Source organism: Gossypium hirsutum, chromosome D10, assembly GCF_007990345.1.
Source record: "Gossypium hirsutum isolate 1008001.06 chromosome D10, Gossypium_hirsutum_v2.1, whole genome shotgun sequence".
Lineage (NCBI taxonomy): Eukaryota > Viridiplantae > Streptophyta > Magnoliopsida > Malvales > Malvaceae > Gossypium > Gossypium hirsutum.
In genome coordinates, this window is record NC_053446.1 from 53390427 (window position 1) to 53403549 (window position 13123).

General features: G+C 32.0%; 1 long non-coding RNA gene across 1 annotated transcript; it reads right to left on the reverse strand.

Moving 5' to 3' along the window:
• Positions 1 to 8654: 8654 nt before the first annotated feature.
• On the reverse strand, positions 8655 to 10878 carry LOC121222458 (uncharacterized). Its single transcript, XR_005919744.1, has 3 exons — positions 10779 to 10878; positions 10225 to 10305; positions 8655 to 8701 (listed from the first exon to the last, which is right to left on the reverse strand). It is a non-coding gene; the product is annotated as an uncharacterized lncRNA (long non-coding RNA).
• Positions 10879 to 13123: the final 2245 nt, after the last annotated feature.

Sequence of the window (13123 nt, forward strand, 5' to 3'; positions counted from 1 at the left end):
GGTGTGTAAACCCTACCCAAAACGTAAACCGGTAAAAGTTAAAAATTATGGCAATTGATGCTACACGAGCGTGCGCTCGCTCGTGTGGTAAACTGAACGCATAAAACGTAAGCATTAGACTATTGCAATCACCATGAACGATTTCGTGATCTTAGGCCGTTTTGTGCTACGATGGGTCGAAATGGGCTGTGTGGGCCCAACAGGCTTGTGGACCCCACGCGGGTAAACCACACAAGCGCGTGGAGAAAATTGGGATAAACTGTGTAATTTCATGATCGAGACCAATTCTCAGCTATGTGGGCCACACGAGTGTGTGGGCCCACATGGACCCACATTATGGGCCTTGGGCCCAATTTCATAGTTTGACTGTTAAGGTTGCACGGGTCGCCTGAGATGACTGTGGACCTACTGATAGGTCGGTAAGTAGACTTAGACTTCCAAACTTATATAAAATGACTGTTATGCCCCCACATGGTAAAATGAATGTTATGCCCCTATGTTATAAAATGACTGCATGCTCTATGTTATGTATGACTGTATATAAACATGCCATGATTTATATATATGTTGCATACATGTATGATATGTTGCATGGGAATGAGATTATTATTGGAGGAAGTGTATTGTACTGTTTAGTGCCGCAACTGATGCTAATTTTGGAGTGTAGAGATGGGTGGGTGATATTATCCCCACATGGAGCGTTGGGCTAGACGGAGTGGAGTGTAGAAGCTGGTTGGGTAGGATTTCTGATTGCATGTCTGAACTATTACTGTCACTGTAATGGGCTAAGGCCACACTGATACTGATACTGTAATGGGTTAAGGCCCAACTGAACTGAACTGTTATTGAATTGGGCTTAGGCCCAGACTGTACTTTCCTAGGGCCTGTTTGACCATTTTGCTTATATGGGGTTACACACTGAGTTTTTGTAAACTCACCCCTCTATTTACTTTACATGTAATCCCCAGTCTTAAGGACTGGTGCTACGAGAGACTCGGAGGTGGCCACACAACCGCACCTGCTTCTATACTATTTTTTTACTGATAATAATTTAATTTGGGTATTTGATTGTAATAAGGCCTTTTTAAATTGTTAATTTTTAATTTGGGATTTTAATTATTTAAAATCTTACTGATAGTAGTAGGACGCGAATTTTCAAAAGATGTATGCTTTTCAAGACACTACGTTTTCGTAAAATATTGTAAAAGCTTACGCACTAAACAATGTTTTAAATATAGTAACAAACTAATATGATAAACAAACTGCTAAAGACAACTTGAGTTTTCAATAAACGAGAATTAGTATGGAACTATTTTTTTTCATTGAAACTAGGTTTTCGAGAAACACTTCAATGTGATATCGCCAGATTCGGCCATAACGTCTAGGCCGGGTTTGGGGTGTTACATATCTTATGCCGCCTCATTTATAAGTAATGAAATAATTGCTTCTTTAGTCCTTTTAATTTTTCTTTAATCTTTAATTTAACTTTTAGCCTATATACAATTTAGTCTTTTTACCTAATTACTCTTAATTCAAGCAAATTCTCTTAACCAAGACCTAATTAACTACACAACTAGCTTTGTAAATATTTATTAAAAATATTTACGAGTCTGATTTATGAAAACAGAGTATCGGGAATACACTTTTTGACACCCTTAACAATCTGGTCGTTATATGACCTCGCCAGGATACGTCAATTTGTTCGTGGGAATCCGAATATAACACGTCCGACTTGTCTTCCCAACTATACGCCAAAAGGACTCCAGCCTAACATGCGCTTTTGAGTTGAAATCGAGTTAAATTTAAGGGATAAATTTATCAATCCCAATATTCTGGAGAGATGATGAATATCATTATGAAAGATTTTTAGTGCAAATACATTTCTCACGATTCTTGACCGAAAAGAATACCAACCTAAAGCTAAGTAGAGATTTATTGAAGCATGGAATTAATCATGCTTTTGTTGGTTTATGCAAATAGTTTACATGGAAATGGTGAGAGATAAAATAAGGGAAGGACTTGGGAAATAATTAACCCTAAATATTGAAAAGGAAAAGAAAGTTGGTAGAAGGTATGCTATTATTTCACGCAAAGAAAGAATGAAATGAATTGATTTTTTATTCAATTTCCAAGTATTCAAGGGTGTGTCTTTTCAAGCCCACCATCACCTTATTTATATACAAACCATATACTAAAATTAAGCTAATCCCACCTACCTACTAATTAAATGAAGTAAAATATTTGATTTTTTTTTCTAAATTTGGCTTTAAAAGGTAAAAAATATGATTAGCCCTTAAGTGTCTCCAAATTCCTAATTTGGCTCTTAATCTATTGTTCATGCTCCAATTAAATCCTTTTTTTGTTGTTTTTGCATTAAAGCATCCAAATTGTAAAATGGGTAGCTTCTTTGTCTTTATGCCTTTGGTGCCATCACAATTGTGAGGACAATAACCATGTAAGCAGGGATTGTTGGTTTTCTAGAACCATTTGGTCTGTTTTGGGAGTCTCATGGCCTGTCGGTCCTATAGATAGCAACTTTTATGATAGGTTAATCTAATTTTTTCTTAAACATAATGAGGATCAATGTAAAGAGATTACTATTTCCTTATGAGCATTATGGTTTTCTAGGAATTTGCTTGTTCATGAAAGGAATATGCAATCAGTGTAGGATGTCATTACCTTAAAGCTTAAATCCGTGAACTTGATATGTTGATGCATAGAGTGGATGTTCATCGGTGCTCTCCAACAAACAAGTAGCTCATGCCAAAGAGCTATTTTGTCATATTTAACTTTGACATTAGGTATGTAACACCCTAAATCCAGCCTAAACGTTATGGTCGTATCTGGCAATGTCACACGATAGTGTTTTTGAAACCTTGTTCTTACGATGAAAACATTCCATGTTATTATCTTTAGTAAACCTTTATTAGAACTTAGGAAGTCGGCTTTATTCATTTAATTTGTTTTGAAACATCCCTCGTTGTGGAAGCTTTAAAAAAATAGTCTAAGTGATCATGCGTTTAGAAAATACATTACCTTTTTGAAAACTGAATTTCCTACGACGAGCATGTATAAATCCATAACGTAAAATAAATAAAAACCCAAAATTTAAAACCAAAGTCCTAGAGAGTCCTTAAGTTACAACTCAAATAATCAATAATAATCAAATCATAAATAGTAAATTGAAAACCATGTAGTCCAAAAATTACTGTGGTCATCGCTGAGTTCTCCATCGCACCGAATCGTCTAAGTCTGGGGATTACCTGTGCACATTAAACAAAAAGGGTGAGTTTACGTAAACTCAGTGTGTAATCCCGTAGAAACAAACAAACAATCAGTATTCACAGTGCACCGTTGAACAGTCTTGGGCCTAAGCCCTTTTCAGTATTAGTGACAGTTTGGGTCTTAGCCCATCTCAGTACAGTGTCAAAAATGCAGTAGGGCCTTAGCCCATTACAGTACCAGTAGCAGTAACAATTATGTAGTAGCAAAATCCTACCCATCCAGCCTCTACACACCATTTCCGTCTAGCCCTACACTTCATGTGGGGATATAATCAACCCACCCATCCCTACACTCCAAGTAGTACTGAATGCGGCACAAGACGGTAGTTTGCAGCTGAGCTACCAGTAAATTAGGCTTAAAGCCTTTCAGTACACGTCCTCCGAATGAAAACCCCCAACCCAATGCAATGCAACATACCATGGATGATATGTTATTATGCAATTTCAGTACATATATTCAGTTCAGATATTAACAAGCTCAGTACAGATATCATTCAGTCAATTTCACACATTTAGGGGTCTAAGTAGCACTTATCGACCTTATAGTAGGTTCACAGTCGACTTGGGCAACCCGTGCAACCTTAGAAACATTTTGATAAAAATGGGCCCACACGCCAGTATGCGTCCGTGTGGGCCCACATGCTCGTGATTGGCCTTGGCTGTGTGATCCATTTTTGATGTAACTCATGCTAGCTAAATATTCATATCTATTTTCACTATTTACTTATATGTTCATTCAAAGCTATCTACTTGAGTCATTGTCACTAAATTATTTATATCTTGAGCTACAGAATTCCAAATTAAGATCCGTTTGATGTTTTCAAAAATAGACTCAAATACCTTTTCACCATAAAATTATAAAAATTTATAGCTTATCAAATAAGTACAATAAAATCTTCAAAGTTATCCCTATTCTGTTATTTGACAGCTTTAACCTTTCCTTACTAAAAATTATTTATCTCTTAGTACAAAATTTAGATTATGTTTCTGTTTGTTTCTCTTGAAAATAGACTCATTTAAGATTTAAACATATAAATTTAATCCCGTAATTATTTTTTTATAATTTTTTATGATTTTCCAAAGTCAGAACAGGGGAAGCGAAAATCATTCTAACATTGTCTCACAAACTTTATTATATCTCATAATTTACATTTCCATTGCTTACACTATTTCTTCCATGAAAAACTAGATTCAATAAAATTTAATTTCATATCTTATTCAACCTCTAACTCAATTTCCATTATTTTTGATGATTTTTCAAATTTAGACTACTACTGTTGTCTAAAACTATTTTAGTGCAAAATGTTGATTTCCAAGTTTATAATACCCCTATTTCCTTTCTCTACAATTTTTTTCACATCATTTTCTCTTATTTCTCTTATTACTCGACAGCAAGAAATTTCAACTTTTCACTGAATCCCATTTTTTGCATTTTGGGTACACACCTGGTATTATTTCTGATGCGTAAGCACTCCTGAGCCTTCAGAACCTAAAAATTGACCAACAAATCTCCAGATTAATCACTTAATTCATTTTTAATCAACCAATTTTGAAAGGAACTTAACTAAAAACCTAACAAAACCCTTACCTCGCTTGATTAACCACGACTTCGCATAATCACAACATCAATTCAAAACCACCAGCCCCTTGATTAACTCCTAAACACCAAAAAGGAATCCCCCTTTTAGAGATTAACCAAGAATGATTAAAAATAGACAAAATCATTACTTATCGAACACACGCAACCAACGATGAACAACCAAATCAATTGGAAAATAAAGAAAGAAATGAAAGGGGAAAAAATAATGGAAATTTTGGCAATAACTAGGGGAAAGAATCAACAGAAGAGGGAAAAAAGAAGAAGAAAATGTCAAAAAAAGTTTGGGTAATTGGAGAGAAAATTGAAACTCTACTTTTTTTACAACAAAAAAATAATCAGATTATTTTCTGATAACCTCTCCCCCATTATCTCCTAAAATCACTCCCTATTAACCCACTAAAACACAACTACTCAGAATTTTTCCCCAACACAACTCTTAGTCTAAATTGGAGCAAAAATACTATCTTCACGCCATCGCAAAGAATTGAACACAGGATCTCCTTCGCACCAACACTCCACTTATCCACCAAACCAATAGGCCCATTCTGTTAATTATTTGCTAACTTTTACTTAAAAGCCTATTGACCAAAGATAGGGCTTATTCATAAAAATACACAAATTTGCCCAAGTCCTGGCATGAACTTGGGACCTCTCACACAACTAGAACACCTAACCACTCAAGCAGATACAAAGTTGTGTCAAACCTTCGCAAGAACAAAAAATAAAAATTCTGGGGCGTTACAAGGTACTGCAAATGTAGCAGCCTGATTTTAGGGTTAGACGAAACAGTGGTTTTGGGACCACAATCTGAGGTCAAAATAATTATTTTATTATTTTATTAATGTTTACAGTATGATAAAATGTTCGTGTGAAAATTTCGTAAAGAAATTTTATCGTTTAAGTGTTTAATTGGTAAAAAGGACTAAATCGCGTAAAGCGTAAAAATTGAGTTCTAATAGCTAAAAGTGTTTAAATGCTATAGAATTTAAAGAAGGAAGTACTTATGTGTTAATTAGTCCAATTATGAGAAAGAAAACACCATGGATATAGCTTCAAAGCTTCGGCCATCTTAAGATTAAATTGTAAGTTCATTTTTGACTTGATTTTTAATAATTTTTACGTTTTTTAGATCATTGCTTCGTAATCTAGCTAGCCTGTACCTCCGATTTCAAAAATGTTAAAGATTTTGATAGTTTCCATTGTTGAATACATGTGTTAAGTGATGTTTGATGATGAAATATGAAATTTTGATGATAGTTTTACATGTTTGGTAAAGTGATTTTGAGCAAAAATGTCAATTTTGGACTAAATTAAGAAAAATGATAAATCGTGTCGTAAAAGTGTGAATAAATGAAAAATGTGGGCTGTTATGACATTAATAAAAATTTGGCTAGCTTGGGTTTGTGTTTAATTTCATGAAATTGTGATTTTATGGATAAGGACTAAATTTCAAAAATATAAAAGTATAGGGGAAAAAGTGTAAAATTGCCCTAATGTGTAAATTGTGTTAAATTGAGTGAATTAGTGATTAAATAAGTAAATTTTGTTATTATATAGATTGAGAAAAACAAGATTTGGACCTAGAAACAGGAGAAAAACTATGTATTGGGTTAGTCGACCTAATTCGTCGTTTCAACGAATGAGGTAAGTTTGTATGTTAAATAATGTTCTTAAATTGTGTTCTAAATTTTTATTTATCATTGAATTTATTTGAATGTTGATTGGATGAGTACGAGCATGAATCGACAAAGTTACGACGTTCGAAAGTCCCGTACGAACATTAGGAATAGCTTAGGATACTGAGATGTGATTACGTGTAAGACCATATCTGGGAAATTGGCATCATTATGTGATTCGTGTAAGACCGTGTCTGGGATATTGGCATCAATATGAGAATTGTGTAAGATCATGTCTGGAACATTGGCATCGATATGAGATTCGTGTAAGACCATAGCTAGCTATTGGCATCGATATATGATAGCATGTAAGACCATATCTGAGATATGGCATTGTACGAGTTATACGAGATTTATGAGTATCATTAGCGATTCTGAATGGTTCAACGGGTAAAGTCAAGACGAGAGGAAAAGTGTAAACGAAATAAGTGGTACAGGTACGTACGATACTCATACGTATATTGAATGAAATAAGATTGATAAATAGATGTGAGCTCGTGTATATTACATGGAAAGGTTTGAGTTTATGTAAGTGTTTGATTTATATAAATGCTTATTGAGGATATCAAATTTCACATGATGAGTAAGTGGATAATTATTAGAAATCCATATGGTTATATTAATTATGAATATGTAATGAATATTGGATTGAATGTGGGATATCTTAAATTGCTTATGCATATGTAAATGTGAATGAATTGGTGAGAATATATTAGATCTATATGAACATGGAAATGAATAAGCTTGTGAGACTCTTGGTTAGCTATGTGTATGGATTCATGGTATAACGGTGAAAACAAATGAGTAACATTGTAATTTGTAAATGTTTAATATGTGTTATTTGATAAGTTGAGTATATTATCATACGAGCTTACTAAGCTGTATAGCTTACTTTTTTTTCTTTCCTATGTTTATAGTGTTTCAGAGGCTCACTCGGGTTGAAAATTGTTGGAGAATTTATCACTATCCAGCTACCGTTTTGGTATTTCAAAAGCTTTGTGATTTTGGTTATGTGGCATGTATAGGCTAGTTGGTTTGTGAAGTGTATAAGTGACCTTTGGCTATTTATGCATATGTGTTTGATATGTATTTAGCCATGAGATTTGGCTTAATAATGATGTAAATTTTAATGTGTATAAGTTATGTTCATATTAGTTTGGTATGTAAATTTTCTTGTGAAATGGTATATCTTGGTATGTTTGATTATGGTTCAAATAGCTCAATAGACATTTGGTAAGTGACATGTATATGTTTGGTTATTTGTGGCTTGACCATGAATGCAAATGTGGTGGTAATGTGGCTTAAGAAATGATATGTTTAAATATGAATTTGAAATGATACGTTGGTATGCCTTGGTTTGGTTTTAGATTGAATGATTTGGTTGGATATTTAGTTTGAATTTAAGGCATGTGATAAATGCAATTGATAGTAAGTGGTGAATGATGAACCATGTGGAGTTGGAATGCTTTGAGCTAGTTTATGGACATTTGACGAGTAGTAAAGAAATGGATATACAATGGTATGAAATGTACATGAAATGGTCATATTTGGTTGCCTATTAGATGTGAAATTGATGCCAAAATGATGTGGTTTAGGTATGCATGTGAAAGGTGAGAAATGTGGCTTAAACCAAGTCTATTTTCGTGCCACTTGGTCTGAGCACACGGGCATGTGTAACACCCCGACCCTTGTCCATCGACGGATTAGAGTTACGAGGCATTACCGATCAAAATTTAATATCATAAATCAAGCAATTATCCAAACATTTATGTCATTTCAATTTACTAACTATACTACATATAATACAAATATTATTTTCAAATTAGGCTTAATTATACTAATTTATAAAACTATTTACAAATATGCTAAACACATCACACTACCATATAAATAACCGAAATTTTTGCATAAGCTTAAACATCATATATTTATATCAAATAGATCACAACCATAAAACCAAACTTAACCAAAATGAATAAGCCATTTTCGCATGGCTCAAATTCACACATCCCAAAATTAAACATATAAACTAGACTATACATGCCATAGGTTCGAATTAAAAATTTATAAAATACCAAAGACAGTCGATAGTGTGATAGACTATGCTGATGATCCCCGAGCTCGTAACGCGACTCCAAAATCTACAAAACAGAGTAAACAAATACAAACACACATTAAGCTATTAAAGCTTAGTAAGTTATACGAAAAGAGAAAAAAATTTTCATTTATATATAAATGCATAATAATACTTATTCCATCATTAAGATAAAATAAACCAAATATCCTAATATTTCGTACCATCTAACACTTTAAATAATAATAATAATAATCACATTGTATTTTCATATAAACAAACCATATGGCCAAATACACATAAATATTTAGCAAAGCCAAATATTCAATAAATCATTATGTCAAAACATGCTTATATTCAAATGGTAAACTCATACTATATATTTCATTTGAAACTATTATCAAATTATAACAATCAACTTACCTTAACACTAATTAAGCAAATGGCTAACACATACCTGAATAATTTAGCTTTTACTATTACTCACATAAGATTTTTATAACATAGAGACTTGTATAAAACACCGGCATAAAGCCTGCTAGGCACAAAGCCCGATACATTCCACCGGCACAAAGCCTGCTAGACATAAAGTCTGATATATTTCACCGGCACTAAGCCTGCTAGACATAAAGTCTGATACATTTCACCGGTACTAAGCCTGCTAGACATAAAATCTGAAGTAATTCACCGGCATCAAGCCTGCTAGACGTAAAGTCTGAAACATCTTATTTTCAAACTATATATATAGTATATAAAATCCATGTATAGAGATTCAGCTCAAAATTCATTACTTATATTTTTAAAACACATGGATATATAAATCTCCATCACCAAATCTAACTTGATAATTCAATAATTCAACCAAAACATATTTGTATATATAACCTCATACTTTTGATTCTACTACTAATATCATAAGATTTAACTTATAATATACTATGTGTCTTTAACATTCAAACATATTAAAATAATCTAAGCTAATAATTTCATACCATTTATTCAATACAAAACTTGTACATTTGCATATACGTTCACATTTGACTTCATGTATACATATATAATTCCAAACCTAATTTCAATTCAAGAAATTATACATGTACATTTATACATATTCGAATCTACCATGTAAATATATAAATTCATACTCAATTTCAAAACATAAACTTATACATATATATATGACATATCTAAATTCAATACACAACACATATTTCTGCATACTCATTCGAATATATATATACAGTTATAACATACATATACCACAAATCAAATCCAAGAGTTTATATATAAATGTACTTATATAATCATTCAAACCTTATACATATATATATACATATGCCTTATACATATCTTTGATTAATCTAATAATTTATACATGTATATACTTATACATCGTTTATACTTCAACTAAATTTAAAGGTTTATATAAGTATAAACCTATATATATATTCAAACATTAATAATACATGTATATCATTCATACTTTATTTTATTTCAATCAATATGCCTTTAAATTTAAGTTCAACAAAATACAATACATTTACATACCTATATATAGATTTAACAACATTAAATAGCTATTAGACTTACCTTGGATATCAGCGGACACGATCGACTACTCGACTACTTTCGTTTTCCCCCGATCCAATTCCGTTTTCCTCGTTTCTTGATCTAAACACATTTAAATTTAACCTTTTTATTCATCAAAATATTCAATTAACTCCAAAAATACATAAATGGTCAAATTACTATTTTGCCCCTGACATTTTACACTTTTTACAATTTAGTCCATTTTTGCACAAAACACAAAATACATAAATTTTGCCCACATTATGTTAGGGCTGAATATTTCATAGACCCATATAGATCCTTGCATGTCATTTATTTCACCTTTTAGTCCCTCAATTAAATATTTTTTACAAATTAATCCAAAATAATTAAATTCATCAAAAATTCAAGAACACACATTATAATCTATCACATATCTATCATATTTCATCATCAACTATTACCAAGCTCAACTATTCATAAATGGCATGTCTCAAAATCACTATCAAATTCTAAAATTAAAGCATGGGCTAGATATAACACGAAGCAACGATCACAAAAACGTAAAAATCATCAAAAACCGAAACCAAACATACCTTAAATCAAGCATCAAAGATGGCCGAATAGCTTGGTTGTTCTTCTTTTATTTTCTTTTCTTAGTTTCGAATAGATGATAAGGAAATAAAAGATGATGGTGGTCTTTATTTGTTTAATTATAATATTATAATATACTATATATTATAACATTTATAATTAATATAAAAACTATATATATTATACACATAATGCCCCCCACTATTCTTTTTAATGGTTAAATTGCAAAACTAAACCTCCATATGAAAAGAACAACCACTATTCAGCTCCTTTTTAAAAATAACCATTAAATTTTTATTTTACGCAATTTAATCCTTTTTATTTAATCGGACACTCAAACGGCGAAATTAAAGCACGAAATTTTTACACTAGTAAATTCACACATAATAAACACATAAAATAATATTAAAATATTTTGACTTGGACTTGTGGTCCCGAAACCACTATGTGCGATTAGAGTCAAAACCGAGTTGTTACAGCATGTGACTCGACCGTGTGACCTCTGTTACTTAGAAAATTTTTACAAGTTTCATAAATTTTTATATGTGATCAATTTAGTCCCGAACCTTCTCTAATGTATGTTTAAGGTCTCGTAGACCTCTAAAAGGGACAATATGTGTATGATTGAATGATATTTATTAATGTTGGATTATTTGATTGAGAAATGAATGTTGAATGTTGTGTTTCGATCGGTAATACCTTGTAACCTTATTCTGGCGACGGACACGGGTTAGGGGTGTTACAGCAAGGAGAGCCGGTGATCAACAATAGGAATAGTCATAAGGGATTATGTTGGTCTAATAATAGGTTCATGCACTCATTTTAGCAGAAATATCTTCGATCCTTGCACAGCTGAGGCTCTTGCTTGCATTCAGGCGATTCTTTTTGTAAGAGATTTGGGGATTTGTGGTTTTGTTGCGTTTTTATAGAAGGGGATTCTAAAATAGTGATTCACAAGCTCACATCCGTGTCTTCTAACATATCTATTATTAGTGCTTATTTAAATCATATTTAAAGTTTTAATCCCTACTTTTGATAAATGTATTTTCTCACATGAGCACAGAGATAAAAATCAAGTGGCTCATTTACTGGCAAAGGGAGGCTATAGGTTTAAAGAAAGTAGATATTCAGTTGAAAAGGTACCTAATGAGGTGATGGCTCTTGTTGCTGCTGACCATCTGGGGATGATCAGGGTTGAGTTCTTTTTAAAGCTACGATGACTTGGAAATGTTATCTACTAGATACTGCTCAATGGCTTCAATGGTGGTGAGACCTAATTTTCTATATGGTGGTTCATCTTTAGGAAGAGTTTATGTCTATTTGTCTAACCTTATGATTGACATGGCTTTTCATATATTGACCCAAATTCTAGTGGTGGTGGAAAATATGATTTCAGAACCCCATTTTTGTAAATCGAGTCCGTAAATATAAAATATGAATATTTACAAAATTAATATTAAAATATAATAAAGTTCGATTAAGTAATTTAGCCAAAAAAGTAGTTAATTAAGGTTCAGGGACTAAATTGTAAAAGTACAATCACTATAGATTTTTAATTAAGAAAAGGCTTGGGGACCTAGATGGCAATTATCCAAAGGGCCAAAATGGTTATCTAACCATTTTGAAGCATGAGATAGTAGAAGATAATAGTGTTTCCCACTTAGTGTTAATATTAGAATTAAAAATGAATAAATATATGTTAATTAATGTTATAATCATGATTAAGTTTGTTAATTAACTTACTAATGAGAGTATAAATATTAAACTAAGTGGAACTTAATGGAAACATCATCTTTATTCATTCGTCCATATCGTTCAAGCCTTGAAAGAAAAAGAAGAAACCTTGTTCAATTCTAAACATTCGATCATTAAATTAAGTGAGAAATTCAAGTTATTTTCTTGTAATTTTTACATATTTATGATCATGAAGTAATTGGATATTTGCAAGCTTGTAATTTTCTTGTAAAACATTCGACTATTTGCAAGCTTGATTTAGCTAGCCCATGTACCAATTTGATCAATTGTTAAAATTTTAGCAAGATTTCACTGTTGATTAATTGATTAAATAAGCTAGGAATTGATAGGTATTAAGCTTAAATTATGAAAGGACTAAATTGCAAAGCTTAATAAGCTTGGTTGATAACTTTGTAACATTAGGGAGCAAATTGAATAAAGTGAAAACCTGTTATGAAATTATGCTAGGAATAGAAAGTATAGGGTCCTTAATGAGTGAATGTGAAATCGAATTTTGGTTCGATGTTAAATATCGAAAAATATACTTATCCTGAGTTTAGGGGCTAAATTGAATAAAATAAAAAATATGCTTAACCTTATATTTGAATATCAA